Source organism: Macrobrachium nipponense, chromosome 19 (assembly GCF_015104395.2).
Source record: "Macrobrachium nipponense isolate FS-2020 chromosome 19, ASM1510439v2, whole genome shotgun sequence".
NCBI classification, from domain to species: domain Eukaryota; kingdom Metazoa; phylum Arthropoda; class Malacostraca; order Decapoda; family Palaemonidae; genus Macrobrachium; species Macrobrachium nipponense.
Genome location: NC_061088.1, coordinates 53,438,737 through 53,457,917, shown reverse-complemented (window position 1 = coordinate 53,457,917; position 19,181 = coordinate 53,438,737). Strand labels below are relative to the sequence as shown.

Genomic DNA, 19,181 nt, shown 5'->3' with positions numbered 1-19,181 from the left:
GTTCTCGTAAAGGAGAAAAGTTTCAAGTGCCCTTTGGGAGGAAATATTTTCCGATGTTCCTACACACATCTAGACAGTCCTCTGGTGTCATTCAAGGGTTAGTGTTTGTGGGGAGGGTGGGGGGGGGGAGACTTTGTGGGAGTGGGGGAAACAGCGGATTCTGGTGGAGAATCAGCATCTTACGACCACAACAGAAGCAACTTTTCCAGTGCCGAAAGTAAAATCCCCTTCTCTCTCTCTCTCTCTCTCTCTCTCTCTCTCTCTCTCTCTCTCTCTCCTCTCTCTCTCTCACCGGACGTTGCTCACTCCCGCCTTTTAGGAGAGAAGGAAAAGGCGTCCTGGAAAAATTCTGGGCTACACAAAAATCCGTTGCAAAAGTCTGTTCTGAAAGAAACCAAAACAACACATCGCCGTGAATTTATAAATTCCTGAATTTATGGCGCCGTAGGTTTTTTCTTTAGTACTACAAACGTCCTTAAACTTTCATCTTTGATAACAATGGCGTCATTACACCTTTGTTTCAACATGACTGAAATGATAGGCATTTCAGCATGAAGGCCAGGTACAAAGACAAACGAGGCCTTCCTAAGGTTAAAAGGTCACTCAGTGCAATTTCATCGTTAGGTCAATATGACCTTGCATTCAAAAGAGGTCCGCTGCACTCCTTCCTCAACTGATAATAATCAACATTTTTCATTCTCATCTCTCAAACACAAGACCCTTTTTTCGAATCTTTTAGTTTGTTTGTATTTTTCTGGTCACAGCTTCCTTTTCCTTCGTCATCATTCAGTGGACGCGTTTGACTCGTCGTCGAGGAAGAGAAATCGTATTGTCACCATCGACCTAACAACGAAAAGTCAACGAGGCATAAAAACGACGGCCTCTTTTCGGGAAGGTTTCCAAAAAGTGAGGTGAGGTGGCCGTTAGGAAAAGTGACCAACTTATACAGCTACAGGTAAAATTTCAGCAGGACTATGCAATATCTCAAAGGAACTACGCAAAAAAATCATACATGAAGTGGAGTCTAAATTGTATCAAATGACCTGCGAAGTTCTTTTAATGACACGACGTAACCGAACACATTCCTGCCAAACTTAATTTTCAAAAATCAACTTCGGTGGTGATCCAAGTAAGTGTGGCTGAAACATGGAGTTTCCTTGTTCCTCTGTATTCCTTGAATCATTTTACCGTCCTGGTCTACAACACAGCCCAATAACACAAACACCAACAGAGGGGAACAAATCTTGTGGTTCTATTTTCACGAGACTTCCAGAAGGCTTCACTATCAGTCACAGTTTACTTCCAAATAAGTGGGAAGCGATGTGGCCAAGGAATTCTACGAACATGAGGGACGGTAGCAGACTCGGAATCAACCGAATCAAATTTGGCAATGATCTCGCATTTCATTCGACAGAAAGAAACCTCAACCTGGAAAATGCAAAACGCTCACGATTTTTCTAGGCAGCTTTCTATACCTCCTCAAAAAAAAAAAAAAAAAACGTTTATGATGAAAAGTAAAAGCTCCAAAGCGACACCTATATTACTGTAGAAACCCCGACTCTCCCCACTTTTTGTTTAATAGAAAGGCATAATATGGGTAGAACTTCTCTTGGATTAAACATCCGTCAAAATATGACTGTCAGTGAGTGAACAAAATTACCATAGCAAATCCACACCACACTGTTTACAGTTGAATTCCTCTTACCGCTTCATTAATTACAATTTTTTTGCACAGCGCAAAATAAAGGTTTTAGAAACGCGAGTCAATAAAATCCTTTTTACTTTTGGAGAAAACATAAACGGTCCCGGGAAAAGTAAAAACGTACTGCCATTTTAATTACGCGTTGGCGCTTCAAGGATTTCACAGTGACTTAGGCCTAATCACTTCTGATTACCAACCAAACACACGAACTTTGTGGAGAGAGAGAAGAGAGAGAGAGAGAGAGAGAGAGAGAGAGAGAGAGAGAGAGAGAGAGAGAGGAATGTTCAAATAGAACACGACAAGATTTAATTCGCTCATTTGCCTTGTAAATCCACTTAATATCAGGCTGCTCTTTTTTAATGGAGTTGCGTAAAATGTCACTGAAAATGGAAGAGAATTGTTCTTGCATCTAGATGAAGCAGCAGAGGAACTTAAAATAATCTATTTTCCTTTGAGATTGGTTTTATACTTTACCATTTAAGTGGAAACCAAATTGCAAGAATTAAAGAGAATAGCATAATAAATCCACGCAATGATAAAAAAATTAAGATATTTTAAAATGGAAAAAGTTTATTTGTCGACTTGTTTTCTTATAAAGGCATTTTCGTCTGTGGTCACTTACTTGGAAAGATGACAGCCTACCTTGGTGTATATGCTTTTTAACAATATTGTCTATCGCTAGCTTTCGTTGCGTCCTCATTTAGTGGATACGTGTCAGATTAAAGCATAGAATAATTAAGCACTATTATAATCATGTATGGAACGAGTTACATTAAAAACCTGTCACAGGACACCTTCGGAAATTTACCTCATCATGGCATTTGTCATAGTTTCTCTCTCTCTCTCTCTCTCTCTCTCTCTCTCTCTCTCTCTCTCTCTCTCTGCGCGCGCACACACACAATAATATATATATATATATATATATATATATATATATATATATATATATATATATATATATATATATTTCTATATATATACATATATATTTGTTATAACGTTAAGCCTTACTGCTGCATTCTATGTAGTACATTCCGAACAAAACCACAATTTTCTCAAGAATCTGGGCAAATGCTTCGCTTTCCAATTTATTCATTACTAACGCGAGATTTATTCCGGAAGAAACAAATAGGAAAGAACTTGCAGCTCTCCTCTTCCGTCAACTGTATATCTCTTATCAAAGACCTCGTTCTCCTCCTTAGGGTATTAAAAACCCAATACTAGCGGAAAGATGACAGATTCCAATCAGTCGAATCAAAAATCAATCAGTCACCCAGGTTTTCCTCATTCCCTGTTGCAAATTCCCGAGATGTATACTATAGTAGATTCACAACAACCGTGCATCTAATGTCTAGGCCCGTCCCTTACGACGCTCCTGATTGGCTGTTGATAAGCCAATGACAGGGCTGGAAACTTTGTCTCTCGAAAGTTCATATACGCAGGATGTATGTGCCACGTCTCCTGAGGGATACGTCTTTCAGGAGAAGTGGAACATGCATCCTGCCTATGTGAACTCTCGAGAGAGACTGAGTTTCCAGCCCTGTTATTGGCTTATCAACAGCCAATCAGGAGCGTCGCAAGGGACTGGCCTAGACGTCCAATGCACGGCTGATGTGAATCGACTATAGTATTGCACCAGCCTCGGTTTTTTTCTTCTTCTTCTTCTTTACCACGCCCCTCGGTTGGGTTAGGTTAGGTTAGTTCAAAGCGGAATTCTCTCAGTGGTTTGGGCGTGGGAAACGTAATGAGATTATTTTCAAGAAGATTCTATGGTTAGTTTTTACGATATGGCGTCTCGCTTTTTTCAGGGAAGGTTTCAGTATTCGGTTACAGTTCGGGAATCTGCTTCCCGGTTGCCAGACCTTAATGAATACAAGATCTAATTACTCTTCAGACTTTAAATGTGTTAGCCGGGCCAACTCAAAAACTGACTTACGCATCTTTGTCATCGTGTGGCTGCAGACTCTGGCTTCCACCACTTACTGAAAAGAAAAAGACAAAGGGTCACTTAACGAAGTTCAAAAAGGATCAACGGAAGGCAGGAAGGCTTACCTGCAAATAACATTGACATGAATGATTCTAATTTTTTTTTTTTAACAATATGCGATTCTTAGATATAAGACCGAATTGCTTGTAAAAAATTTTATTTCCTCTGGCATTTTGAATACTCTTGCCACTACAAACTTTGAATACGAGCGGGAAATATACGAGCATGCATAATTTATATATATATATATATATATATATATATATATATATATATATATATATATATATATATATATATATATATATATATATATATATATATATATATATATATATATATACACGTCATTTACGCTGCGAACTCACTGTCTTCTAGGGACACTTATGACGTGCAATCGACATAAAAAAAAAAAAACTGGTCTCGATTCCATGTCTACAATCATATAAATCGTACATTTCAACATTTACGAGAGAGAGAGAGCAAACAAAAGATAACACATGGTATCATAAAAAGTTCTCACTGCAAAAACGAAACAATACTGGAGGAATTTATTCTTTTACAGAAACAACTTGATTTGGCCAATAAATTTCGAAGTAAATCGTTCCCTCCAGGCGCAAATTACACTACGTTACAGTTTCAAGTCTTCAACTCCTTTCGCCCGAGTTTCAACCAGGTTACAGGAAATAAAAGCGTTCATGAGAAAAGCTCTTTCTCCCGGCACAAGCAACTTTTTCTTTAATGAACTTATACTGGTGCAATGCTAAATCATTTGCTGTTGGATGCTTTTAAGCTTTTTATAGCTCAGATAATTTTTTAAAAAATGCTATGCGCCGTGAAATGATTGTAATTTGCGTTATGATGATAATCCCATATAAATAAAAATTTGCTAAATATGTTGAGAACACACACACACACACACACACAACACACACACAAAATAATAGTAGGTATTCAGAACTTTAAGATTTCTATGATACATACGACTTACCTATGTTCATGGTCTGCTCAGTTCCGTATTTCCTTGAAAATTACTTGATACACTAATGTAAGTAACTTGTATTATACCCGTCAAGAAAGCATACGCCAGTCCGAGCAAAAACCCACTGCCACACGATAACACAACAATAATCTTATATTTTCATCTTTGACAACCGTAGGAGAAAATGAAATTGTACCATTCTCAATTCTCCAATAAATTTCACCGGAACTGCTTCCGCGATCAACATTCAAAAGACAAAAACAATAACTTTTCAAGACGCATTCTCGCTGAGGGAAGCTCCAACACCCATCAAGTGCCGTAGGTACAGCAGCGCCTTTATCGTCATATGGAATCGGAAGCGAAAAGGAAAACCAATTAGGTATCTTGGCGTGAAATAGTGACTCCCTCTGTCACACTGGTATGGTGAATTGTCACCACCACTACACACACACACACACACACACAGAGAGAGAAGAGAGAGAGAGAAGAGAGAGAGAGAGAGAGAGAGAGAGAGAGAGAGAGGTATTTCTCAACTTTCAGCGGTGAAAATCGCTGGAACATTGTGAAATTAAGTTTCCATGAGCGAACGAATAATAAATGGAAATCCATAATAGAGGTTAAAAAAAGCGAAAAAATAAAACCTGCCAATGATGAACAGAAGGTCAAATAGAGAACAACATAAAACGAAAGACGAAAGAAGTTTAGAAGGACCGGAACCGAATGAAAAGTCGAGAGGGATGGGAAAGAATGTGGTAGAATCGCATCCCTGTCTCTTACCATCTAGTGCTCATATCTCGTGTGACAGAACACGAAGTATTTTTCTATTAAATTTATCAGCTGTCTGATCTTATCTTGCATCAGTATTACGCGGGAGGGAATACAACAGCGCCAGACGACGCGAAGCAATCATACTTCCCTTTACAGGACTACTCACAAATACGTCGGTGCGTACATACATAATGTACGCGTGAATACACACACACACCACACACACCTATATATATATATATATATATATATATATATATATATATATATATATATATATTATATATATGGTTGGCAAGAAATTCAACACTGGTCTAACAGTGAAATGCATTCGGCTCTTCCTAGGAAAGAGAGAGGGAGAGAGAAAAAAATCCTTGTGCCTATGCAGTAAACCGTGTACGTAGTCTTTATGCACGTGTATATAACCTCACACTGACTACTGTCATAGATAGAGAATGTGGAAATCTCTACTGTCAGTCCACTAACCAAAGTCTCGAGAGTATACTCTCTTAGACTTTGCACTAACATTTCCATCAAGTCCTCAACGACGCGCGACACAGAGGGACTCTGTAGGATTCCGTCACTCACGCTGCCTTCCCTCCCTCCCTTCTTGTTCTTAATTTCGCACCAATCTCCGGCATCCTTCCTTCCTATAATTCTCACCCCAGTGCAGTGGTCTGGGTCTTCAACTCTTCTGGTGCCCACAGCAGCCCAGCACACGCTACCAAGTACTTTTTTCTCCCGGGGATGGCACGAATTACCTGTCCCTTTATCATCTCATCTACATAAGAAACAACCGTAATGAACCTTATAGTATCATTTCTCTATCCTGCCATAATATTCCTAATATCCCCTTAAGAGTTTTATTCTCAAATCCATAATATCTTTCGGACAGTTTCATTGCCCTGTGATCCATGTCTGAATAGCAATATGAATCATACTAAACTTATGTTTAAGCATACTTAACTGTGTACTGTCAGTCTATTTGATGACCACTATCAGAACAAGTTACTTTAAATAATGGCTAAATCACAATACACCGAGCAAAAATGACCATTCGGAGACCTACACTCCTTGGAGGCTATGAGAAACTAACTCCCGGGGTTCACGTCGAAATAGGCCTGGATTGTTTCGATACTATGAGTCACGAGCCGCTTGGAGTATCCATGACCCACTAAGACTTGGTGGGTCCTACATACTCCAAGTCGTCTCGTGCTCGAAAGAGAGAGGATGTCCCAGATCTCTCAAAATCTACCCACTTATGGCCTATCACAAGGCCTACCTTCCGGTAAGTCGTTGTGAAAAACCAAACAACCTTTTGCGTAACGCTGCTAAAAAGTAAACGAACGAACAGAACTAAAATTCCTCATTCACAAGAAAAACTTTCCTTCCTAGTAAATCGTCGAGGTGGAGCGATCAGCTCATAAGCACCGCGTAGCTGCAGGAATGTTCACCGACATTAAATTCGAGGGTAAAGAACATTTGAAAGGGCACGGGTGACCTACACCTGTTTTTCTCACTTTGTCATCCATTTTTGTGATCCTTAACTGGTGTCCCTTCGATATGGAGTATCCACAAGAGGATTACAGCAAGCAAAAAGTGAGAGAGAGTCAAATTAAATCCTCAACTCTACAATATCTCTGGATCGAGCATCATCTACATATCACACTGGCTGGAAGTTAATCCAACTCTAGTTTTAAAGGTAAAAATCATAAGTAACGCCTATAAATCACATATAAACATAAAACATCTATATTTCCCTTAACACAGAGCAATTCCACAGAAACCATAAGACCACAATAATCAAAAGAAACAAGCAACTCTAAAAAGCTTAATAATGCGAAAATCACTTGGCAAAAATATCGTCCCTGCGAACGAGACTTTCAAATATCCTCCAATGGCGTAAAAAAATTGTTACCAGTTATGGCGGGGAAATTGAGAGCCCGTGGACCTTGCAACCTCAGGATGGCTTCCTTCCCGCTCATAACCCACCGAGGGCCATCGACTTCCTCCACCACAAAAAGACTGAAAAAAAGGAAAAAAAAAAAAAATCCTGTATATCGAAAAGAGCGCGGCACGCCTGGGGCTGTCGTCCACAACTAGGCAGTCACTCTGTACCTTTTACACTGAATGCCAAACCACATTTCCTGGGTGGAACTGGCACAGTGTCGGATTCATTTGTTTATTTATCTGTGGCACACTCTCCGAGGGAAACGACTATCCTTCCATCCCCGTTTCCCTACCGGATTGAACTCAACTTTTCTAGATGCTACCGTGGTTTGACACATTATTAAAATTAGGAGAAACAGCGATACTGACATACAGCAAATATATAAGAGAGAGAGAGAGAGAGAGAGAGAGAGAGAGAGAGAGAGAGAGAGAGAAATTAATTATGTACAAATGAAGTCTCATCCCTAAGGGGCAATGCTATTCCCAACGAGAGGAACGAAATACTGAGAATATAACACTTGGACTCGAGGTCCCCAAGGGTACAGACAGACGTCACTCGCTCAAGGAGACATCAAAGTAAAAAGTTATTAATAATAATAATAATACCACACAATTTAAAAGCAGGACACGAATGGCCCTTTAAACACTATTATGACAACGAAGATGGCCCCCACAAATTTGAAGTTGTCTAATAAGAGCCGCAGCGAAAAATACTAGAGACTTTGCGGCACTTGCATCCACCCGCTGATACCTTAAACTGAAAGAAAAGTTTCCCTTTCAGAAGGAAACATCCAGTGAAATTCCTTCATCACGATAAACGTCGGGTATAAATGGCCCTTTGGACCATCAAAGAAACAATGTGAAAGCCATTCCGTAACAACCGAACTAAAAGGACCTTCAATAAAAAATACCAGACTCATAATACGAGAGCCCCTCAATCCTCTGAAATGTAGAGAATGCACGACTCTTTAAAAATGGCAAAGACATAATGAGAAAGGACCTCACTCACCCGATCCCCTCCTTTCCTCTCCTCTCCTCACGCACAAGTGGAGGAAAAGTCTCGGAGGGTCATAGATGTTCGGCGAAGTCCCTTTGCAATTTCACAATCAAGTCAAAAGCTCTAAACAGCATTTTGATGTTTATAGACAAAGAAGAATAGATGCTTTTACTATGGAAGAAATCGAAGTGACGACAAAGGATTTCAAAGCCCCTTCCATGGTAGAGGAGACGCAGTCTGTCTTTTGAAAACATCAGGACAAACTTGACTGCGTATTGAGTGTTAAGGCTAATAGGGCAGAAACCAGATGCCATTATCTGGCCCAGACCCGGTGAAAGAGAGAGAAAAGGGAGGACAAGGGCTTCTACACCCTGAAGGAAGGGACACATCTTCCGGCCTCATGATTGCCAGATTCATGAAATTTAGGCCGTGAAGACGCCACCACTGGGGCACTTTCGGCCATTCAGCGCTAAGGCAGTGAAAATGGGGAGGTAAAGTGATTGCATTACAAGATGAAGATTCAGAAGATAAATGAAACAGAAAGGAAACTTTTGAATGGATGAGAAACAAACAACAGGTATGTAAAATGCGAGGAAAATTATTCACGTGTGTTCTTTGTTTTCCTGACTGTCGTTCCTGGTACAGGCTGGGATGCTCAGCTGCGCTCTGACACCGCTCTTTTGGACCACTGCATTCTAAAAGCATTTCAGCCAAGATCAAACGTCACGCCTCAAGGGGCGAAATGAATGGACGCTTAATGCGAATCAAGATGTCTTATAGTTGTCGTATGTAAGCATTTCCCAGAAAGTCTTGGCCATCACGTGGCAAGGCCATCAGGTTTCAATAGTCTGTTTTCTTCACAACTATCACTGGAACACTCTTGTAGCCTGTGTACATTCAGAACAAAATATCGTTTTCCATATCACGGCAATCGAGTCTCAATATCCCCTCTTTTTTTTCTCTCTTTTTTTTCATTTCCTCTTTCCCACCCAACAAACGAGAGCTAACAATAAGAGACGAAGATCCGTTTGAGTGAAAGCACCAATACAAACAGCATTCAAAACATTCCCTCGATTCATCTGTTATTCTGCCGACACGAACCCAAAAACATGAAACGCTCCTCTGAACCGGTACACACACACACACACACACACACACACACACACACACACACACAGGTGAAATCCTGACCTTAAAGATGATTGCAAGGTTGCAATCCTTGCAACCATGTTGAGTAATTGGATTAAATTTCACCAATTTTCACTAGATGGATTAAGTTAACTTGAATGATGACCTCTCTGTTCTTTCTCAGTGCAAATTACCAATTAATAATAATAATAATAATAATAATAATAATAATAATAATAATAATAATAATAATAATAATAATAATAATAATAATTCTGTGAGCAGTTCACTGAGAAATAAAATCCACTCTAACAAATTATATACAAAGGTCAAAAGTTAAAAACATAACACTCGGCTGTAATCTTACCATTAACTTTTGCAATAGAAAAAAAAAACCAGTGGTGATTTTGTCTTCAGTAATATTACTAATAGAAACATTAAGAAAAAGGATGAGAACACGTTCCAACTTCTATGAACCATAACCTTCAGACATCTACCACCAAAGAAAATTGGTCACAGTTGAAATCCAAACTAATTTCAAAACATTCAAAGAAAAAAGATTTCAATAATTATACATATTTCAAAAGAATGCATCTCAGCATAAATCCAAGGAAGCGAAAGTACACATTAACTTTACAGTATACTGTGTAGATAAAAAGTAATTGTTTACGGTACTAAGTTATGCTCTAACTTGACAGCATTATGACTGCAAAAGTAATCAAGGCAAGATTGTGCAATAAGGAAGCGAGATGAACCTTTTACGAGAAAATCGATGAAAATGGGTTGGGATTCGAGGCGGAAGAAGTGGATGAGGAGTTTCTCATTCCCTTAAGGAGTGATAGGGGTAATCAAGGGTATTTGGGGCTACAATTTGAGGTAGAATTGCATAACAGGTATACAGACGGTAGGGCAGTCAGAGAAGAAAGTGAGGGAAGGAAGAAATGCAATAAATACGGGGTAAGGTGGTGAGCAAGAACTGTAAGGAGATCAATTTTATTCTAATAAGAACTAGTACAAAAAAAGGGACAATACAAAAACGGATCTTATATTTCATTGTGCAATCCGAGAGCTGCTGTCTGAGGTGAATGCAGCCCTGGGTCTTTGGTGTGGGAACATTTCAGATGTGCTGCTGAATGTGGAAGACAGGACATAGAGCTGGAGATGCAGGGCCAGAAACGGTTACAAGTAAATGTGAGTATACTTGTAAAAATGACGGTCGATAAATCACGGAGGGAAACAGATAGACTGTAATGACTAAAGTATTGATGGAATTATGAGATATTCCGATACCTTAGGGAAATTATAAAATAACTAACCAGTGTGTGCAAGGTATGTCTGGACAAGGGAAAGTGTTTCAAAGCAATGGGTAGGCACATTAAGTGATTCCAGAACAACTTTAGAGTTGGTAGTGGGGAATGTGTCATTTATGTGGCCATTCAGTTACTTCATATACCACGGAGATGGTGTCTGGCAACAATTTGATTAGTATGTAACGCAGACGATGGAAGTGACAGGGAAGATCAGTGTGGGTTGAAAAAAAAAGAAGGCAAAAGTGCGTAAGTCAACTTTATTATGGAATTTATGAGATGTGAAAGAAAAAAAAAGCATTTGGAACTTGAGCCTAAAAGCTATTTGTGACTTTCATGTAGACAAGGAAGTGAGGGAGTGCTCTCTCTCTCTCTCTCTCTCTCTCTCTCTCTCTCTCTCTCTCTCTCTCTCCCCTTGGCTGTTTAATATCTTTATGGATGGAGCGAAGCGAGAAGTTAGAGAACAAAAATGAAGACAAACTATACACAAGGAAGCGGGAAAAGGAAATAAGTCTTGATTCAGTGTGGCACGTTTGATGGATGTTAATGATACAGTAAAAATCGAGGACTGTGAAGAGAAACTAGTTAAGATTCATTAAAGTTTACTAAAGGTGAAAGGTGAGAGTAAGAGTGAACATGTGCAATATTAAGAGAAAATGGAAGCTGGATAGATGACGCAACGAATGCTTATTTGGAAGGTCGAAGAAAGGAAGAGGATGACTGCTATTGGCATTTCGGAATACACGCTGAGTATTAAGAGAAGGCAGGATGGGAATGTTTGAAAAGTGGTTAAGCTGACCCCCTCCTTTATGAAGGTGAGGTGTGGACGCTGAACTCAAATATGATGAAAATAAATGGCTTAAACTCCTTGAGAGGAACTGACGACATAATACACTAATTACGGCAAAAGCAGAAATAACTGTGAAATGTGGCTGTTGACAGATTTGCAGTAATACGAAAAATGATAGTAGTAAGGAACACACTGAGATACCTTGGCAATGCATAACGAATGGAGCACAAAAGAATGATGAAAGAGAGTGAGAAATACAAACGTAGTGGATAGGAAGGATCAATGAGGAACGCAGAGAAACAAAGGTAATTGCCACAGTGTCTAAGGTAGTCAGACCGTGGCCACCGAGAACTAGAAGTAGGGTTGTGCCCAAGTATCGGTATCGGCTAGTTTTTGTGGTATCGGTATCGGTGAATTTCTGGCCGATACCAGCCGTCAATTTTGTCGTTAGTATAGGAATTTAAAATCCTTCTAGGCTTCCTAAAAAGTATATATTAACAAAGCCCACAAAATAAAGTTTGGCATAATATTAATTTTCTGTACCTCTTTTCATTTCTAGGATAATTATATTGAATATTATCTTTAATAAATTATTAATTATAGTTTTAACTTAGTTCAGATGGTCTATGATTAAGTCCAGTATGAGTTGGAACTTGCAAAGGGATTTGTGTTTTTTTTAAATCTGTACCTGAGAAACAAACTCTGGTCCTTTCTTAATCTTATTTTTATCTATGTACCGGTATCTCATTTTTCTTGGGATTACTTAATAGAACCAATTTATGTATTGTAATGAGGCAAAGGTTTAACCCCTCCATTACCAGAAGCTTTCATAATCTAAATAAATGAGTCTGTTAACTGTTCCTAGCCAATATATAAATTAAAACTTAGAATAAAAGTATATATTAGTGAATTCGAATAAGCTCTACGAACCTAAATTGTAAGTCTTCTAATGGTAGCCATAAGCCAAACTCTATCCAGCTAATAAAGGGATTAAATACTTAATAGCTATACTTGATGTTATTTTTCAATATAACTTATGCCTTTGAAAATGTTTATATAACCCTACTAAATGACCTTTCACCTTTTGAACCTTTAATATACAATAACCAGAGAACAAGAATTATTTGATTAACAATATACATTCTCCTAAATAACAGTAATATGGAGGGAACAGGTATCGGTATCGGCCAAAAATTTGGTATCGGTGCATCCTTAATTAGAAGGGCATGTCATGGCAAGGTGGTATGGGGCATGGCCATGAATGGGGTCCTTGAAATCCAAGCGCTATAAGATTATTAAGCCGGTCACCTGGGTATTTTCCTACATGGAAACCCAGGTAACCCAGGTTGTAGACTTGTAGTAGACAAAACCAATCAGTTTCTTCCAGACCCTTGTAGAGTGAGGTCACGCCGATAATCTACATTTTTTTTTTTTGCATAAACATTAAAGAAATTTCAGTGTGAACTACAGGTTTCAAACATCTGTGACAATGCCATACAAGTGTTGCGTTCCAAAATGCCGAGGAAATTATACAACATCGCAAAAAGTGCCAGTCGATCAGACGCTCTGCTGATGAACTTTCTATGTAGTGTACGAGGTGTAAAGCTCTGCACTTGTCTGCACAGGGTTTCATCCACAACTCAGCAACTAAAGTATCAATGAGGTAGTGACTTGTTTGTTTTCTGCTTTTCCTTTAGAACCATTCGTCGGTAGGGAAACCTGGTGAGTGTTATATTTTATACATACATACATAGTACATACATTATATATATAGTATAATATATATATATATATATATATATATATATATATATATATATATATATATATATATATATATATTATATATTCAGAGAGAGAGAGAGAGAGAGAGAGAGAGAGAGAGAGAGAGAGAGAGAGAGAGAGAGAAATTGCAAAATCCCAGCTATGAGGAAGAGAGTGTTGGGTGCATAAGCCGCTGCTCCTGCTCCCACCCCTACAGCAGGATGGAGCAGCGAGCGATAGGCCTCCTCCCCATCCACCGCTACACAAATCGATCAATGAGCCGGAGTTGACGGCCCAGAAAATCCCCATAAAGGCGCACGGGCGGCTACGACAAGAAACAGAGGCTCCAAAGAAATAGGTGAAGGATGAACCCGAGGTTCATAATTTACTGAAAGCAGACTGTGAATAAATGATGTATAAAAGAAGAAGGGGGTTACTGAAAGATCGTTGGCACTACATGTGGTCGACGAGACGGGAACTGTTGGGGGTTTGGGACGGGGTGGTTTGTGGGTGGCTGATGATCAAGATCTATAAGGTTGCATCGCAACTCGAGTAGGCCTAGGTCTCGGCGTCACGGGTATGAGAAGAAAGTGGGTGAACAGCGAAAGACACAAATGGACCACTTGACGAACTGGTGTCCAAAATTGGCCTGTATAGTGTCTAGTTATGTCTACATACACCGGCTTCTATAAATCCATTCATTGGCCGGCTAAATCAATAAGAATAACATCATCATCAAGTTAAGTGACTAATTTTCCTTTAGAATACTTATTGTTTCCCCCACCCCATACACACACACAAATGAAAGCGCTATGTGCCATCAGTAAAACCTACCAAATGAGTTCATCCAATTCTATGATATACAAACTTACAATATCCATGTATATCATCAGAGAGAAGGAGAGAGAAGGGAGTGGTAAAACTTTCTTAAGCAAATTCGTAATTGTGCATAAAAGCTATTCTACTCGCTCGGCGAGTTTTTAATCCTGTGGCCAAAAAAACGGGGACAAAAGAAGGGTCTGTGTTAGGGTGCCCTCGAATAGCGCCCTTTAAAAGCAAAAGTCCTTCTAAATACATGTACTATACATGTGCATGATTCTACACGACTGGCAAGAGTGTGTCAGCTCCTACAGCATCGTTTTCCAAGGATGGATTTGATCCTTTATCTCCGCCCCGTCTCGACATCCGAATCCTCCACTACACCCTTGGGAGATCAGATCTGGAAGCTGTCAAACACATCCCGCGTTTATCTCGCCTCATCCAATTTGCACAGCGTCCATTTGCTAGATCCGTCATTGGCATTTGGGATATCTATCTGCTTTTGGCCCTCATCAACCCAAGGACTGGGTGGAGGACTGGGGGGAGGGGGGGGGGTGTTGGTGAAGATGAGAATGAACTTCTTAGATAAGAGGGGCAAGTGGCACAGATGTGAATTCCTGAGGTAGGAGCCTCCCTGGGAAAGGAAGGGGTTAGTCGCAAGAATGCCACACATTCGACATTCCTTTATATTAACGGATTAAATCAGATTTTGACATTTTCTTATCAGTAAACGAAAATTGGTGTTTTCTTCACCAAATGAAATCCCTCGTAGACTTTTCCTTTATCAACGGTAGAACTAGTTATGGAAATTCCTAAAGTTTTGACATTTACTTCTTAAACACTAGAAATTTCTTTCTATTTCCCCCATCACTCGTATAAACAAGACAAAGGTTTTCTCTTACTAACGGCATCAAGGTTTTCCATTTTCTTCCCTGGAGTCAGTAATAGAAATAATGAATTGACCTTTGACCTTTTCAATCGAGAGGAAACATTTGACATGACCTTTCTGCAGTAAAGGTAAGGTCAAATCTTTCCCTTATTGATAACAGCGTTAAGCATAAAGTTTGACTTTTTCTTAGCAATAGTGGAAGTAAGGTTTCATCTTTCTCTTATCTAGAGGAATAAAACTTTGACCTTTCCATTGTCAGTAGTAGAAATAAAGCGCGACTTTTCTCTTAAGTACAAGAGACATAAGATAAGACCTTATCCTTGTCAGCCGTAGATAAAAGGACTGACTTTTCTTTCACAGGAGAAATATGGTTTGACCTTTCCCTTATTAGCAATAAAGATAAGGTTTTGACTTTTTCCTTTGTCAACAGTAGAAATAAGGTCTGACCTTACTCTTATTTGAAGGAGAAATAAAGTTTGACCTTACTCTTATTTGAAGGAGAAATAAGGTTTGACCTTACTCTTATTTGAAGGAGAAATAAGGTTTGACCTTACTCTTATTTGAAGGAGAAATAAGGTTTGACCTTACTCTTATTTGAAGGAGAAATAAGGTTTGACCTCTCCCTAGTCAGAAGTAGAAATAAGGTCTGACCTTTCTCTTATTTACAGGAGAAATAAGGTTTGACCTTTCCCTTGTCAGCAGTGGAAATAAGGTCTGCCCTTTCTCTTATTTATTGGAGAAATAAGATTTGATGTTTCTCTTGTTAGCAGTAGATATAAGATTTGACTTTCCTCTTATTTGCAAGAGAAACAAGGTCTGACCTTTCTCTTATTTGCAAAGGGAATATAGGGTTTGACCTTCCATTGTCAGCAGTAGAAATAAGGTCTGACCTTCCTCTTATTTACAGAAATAAAAATAAAGTTTGACCTTTCCTTTGTCAGGAGTAGAAATAAGGCCTGACCTTTTTCTTATTTACATGAGAAATGAGATTTGACCTTTCCCTTACCAACAGTAAAAGTAAGGGTTGACATTTTCCTCATTAGGAATAGAAAAATGTGTAGATACTCACTTATCAATAACAACAGAAAGGAGGTTCCAACATTTCCTTATCACTGATAGAAATCAGGTTTTATTATTTAGTTCGTAAACAGCAGCTAATGTTTGACTATTCCTTTACCAAGAAATAACGGTCTGACATTTCGGTAATCACAAGCAGCGCCTACATTTTGACATTACTTAATCTTTAATAGAATGTAGGCTTTGGCGTTTTAATACAAAATAATAAGGTTTCGATACTTCGTTAATCAGTGGCAGAGGGAAGGTTTTCATATTTACTTTCTTCATAACAGAAGTAAGGTTTTCACATTTATGTAGAAAGCAATAAAGTTCTGACATTTACTTTATCGAGATTAGAAGTAAGACTTGACATTTTAGTAGAAATAATGTTTAGATATTTCAGTTATTAATAGTAAGGACAAGGTAGCACATTTTGTTCACCTTTCATTCATCGATAACCAAGACAATATTTGTCTTTGTTTGTATGGTGCTTTTACCTTGCATGGAACCAGTACGGTTATTCAGCAACGGGACCAACGGCTTTACGTGACTTCCGAACCAAGTCGAGAGTGAACTTCTATCACCAGAAATACACATCTCTCACTCCTCAATGGAATGGCCGAGAATCGAACCCGCGACCACCGAGGTGGGACGTTAATACCATACCAACACGCCGCTGAGACGCTAAGACAATATTTGTCAATTCCCTAATCAACAGCAGAAACTAGATTTTGCCTGTTTTTACTCATTAACAGGCAAGTTTTTTATATCTCCCTTACCAATAGCTGAACGGAAATTTTGGCTAGGTCTGATACACCTTTAACCAGCCGTAAAAAGTGTTTAAATTTTCTTTATATACAGCAGAAATATCGCGACACGGCTAGTCAAAAAAAACTTTTCCTGTCATTATTGGCACTAGTTTACGAGTAAATTGAAAACACAGAGTAAATAAACGTAAATATGTACCTTGTAACAAAGAAAGAGGAAACTACAAATGATGATTCCAAAGTTCGTCACGTCTGTTTACAGAAATAAATACCTTTCCATAAAGGAATTCTAAACAAGGTTCCACCGAGGCCCTCCGATCAGCATACAGATATCATTAACGACGTCAGGCGGACCCTCCACCACATTAGAAACCCAAAACAGATTATACCGCCGAAAAGTGAAGTTAGTAGCGTGCGCTGTTCGAGTCCATTAGGCAAAGCTCCCAAAACAGAAGCTAGGCACGCTGTACTCTTAGGTTCAAAACAGAGAGATGCCAAGGGTATTTAGATTTCTGTGCTATCGTTCTTTATTTTTCGTACATATATTTTCACTGGCATTTATAAGTTTGCTGAATGCTTGAGCTTTTTCTGTTGTTCCAATTCAATTTTTTTTTTTTTGTACATATCTTTGCAGATTCTTTTTCACGTGTTACGTTTACCTTGTAGAAATTTGCTTAAAAATCAGATATAACTTGCCTTGTCGAAAAATAACACGTATTCTGAGAATACTGCTAAAGCCCCCTACCTCTAAAATCACTCCAACTGGTGAACTGCTCAAGGAGACAACTGCAGTTCTTGTAAAGGAAGTTCTTATAAAGGTAGATACCAAGTTGGGCTGAAGTCTCCTGAACCGCGTGGGAGTTGTTCTGGACAGACAGAATGATGGATTCCATTTCATTCATACACCCCTAAACACGATGGGTTTCCTCTGTACCAAGGCTGATCTAACTCTCTTCAGTGGTGCACGAGCTGATGGGAGGACGATGTGTGACAGACACAGTAACATACACAATAGCCGACAAATAAACGATCTGCCTTCATCCACATCTATGCAAGATGGCCCACCTTTGTAAAGAGTTTCAGTGGGATCCCTTCAACTCTGTAAAAGCCGTGATGGCATGGGAAAATTGACGTACACAGAGATAGTCAAATGGACCATCTCCCTGTCTGAACATCTATGTAGTATGATCTGCCTTTGCACCTAGTTTGACTGAAATGCATTCAACCGTGTAAGGGTTGAAATGGCAAAGTAAGCGTGACATATGCACTGACAAGAGGACACAAGGGAAAACTATGGGTCTACCTAATAATGCATAAATTTTGAAAGGCAATCCCAACTGTGAACCTCTCCTACTTCCCTGAAAATCTAAGATATAATTTTACCTTTCACGAAAATTCAAAATACTTTCACCATACAAGACCTAAGGACAAAGTATAAAGGAATAAAATATAAAATATAATAAGCAATATCAACCTAAATTACTGCTTATTTAGTCTCATATCCTATCAAACACAGTAACACAACTTAAAAATGTTATTATTTCGACACTTTAGTTATCTTACACAGGAAACAAAGCCAAAGGTCAAAACAATTGTCCATGTAAACAAGATTTTTAAGCAGGGAAAAGCAGAGAGAGAGAGAGAGAGAGAAGGATATAATGATATCACCATCTGTTAAGACCCTATATATATATTTGTATATATATATATATATTATATATATATAGATCTATATTATATATATATGACGTGGCACAATGCATACTAAAAATCATTCTTCTGTTATCTGTAGATAACTCAGACCTGATCTGAAATGATATGCACGCACACACACACACACACACACACACACACACACATATATATATATATATATATATATATATATATATATATATATAGTTATATATATACACATATATGTATGTATCCTATATTTGGAGCATAACCATATTAATCATCACTTACCACTATCCTCGTCTCTCTCTACATTTTTTCTATTTTGTCATTGGTTATTACCAATTCCACTGTCCCAAAGCTTATTAAATAAATTATATTTGCAATAGAATAATAATATGAACCATTGAACTTCAAAGCACAATTCAGTAGCGATTTCTTGAGACTGACCTCGTTATCGGAGGAGACTCGAAGGTCAAGGCTTCCAATTCTAAAAATGCTTCGAGTGTATTTATTTAAGCGCTATCAAATTTGTTTTGAAATATCCTTCAAGGTGGACTTTTTAACAGTATTTTGAACTTTTCAACACGCGTAAAGA

The 19,181-nt window shown here is 38.6% G+C and overlaps 1 protein-coding gene across 2 annotated transcripts in view; it reads right to left on the bottom strand.

The window, feature by feature from the left end:
- The window catches only part of LOC135216984 (ras-related protein ced-10-like), a 327,865-nt gene that overhangs the window by 156,541 nt on the left and 152,143 nt on the right, over positions 1-19,181 (bottom strand). The window contains exon 3 of one of the 2 annotated variants that reach the window (XM_064252551.1): positions 3,639-3,684. The exons of the other annotated variant lie outside the window; for it this stretch is intronic. The gene's annotated coding sequence lies outside the window, so the exon portion shown is untranslated. The remainder of the gene's footprint in view (positions 1-3,638; positions 3,685-19,181) is intronic. 2 annotated transcript variants of the gene reach the window in all.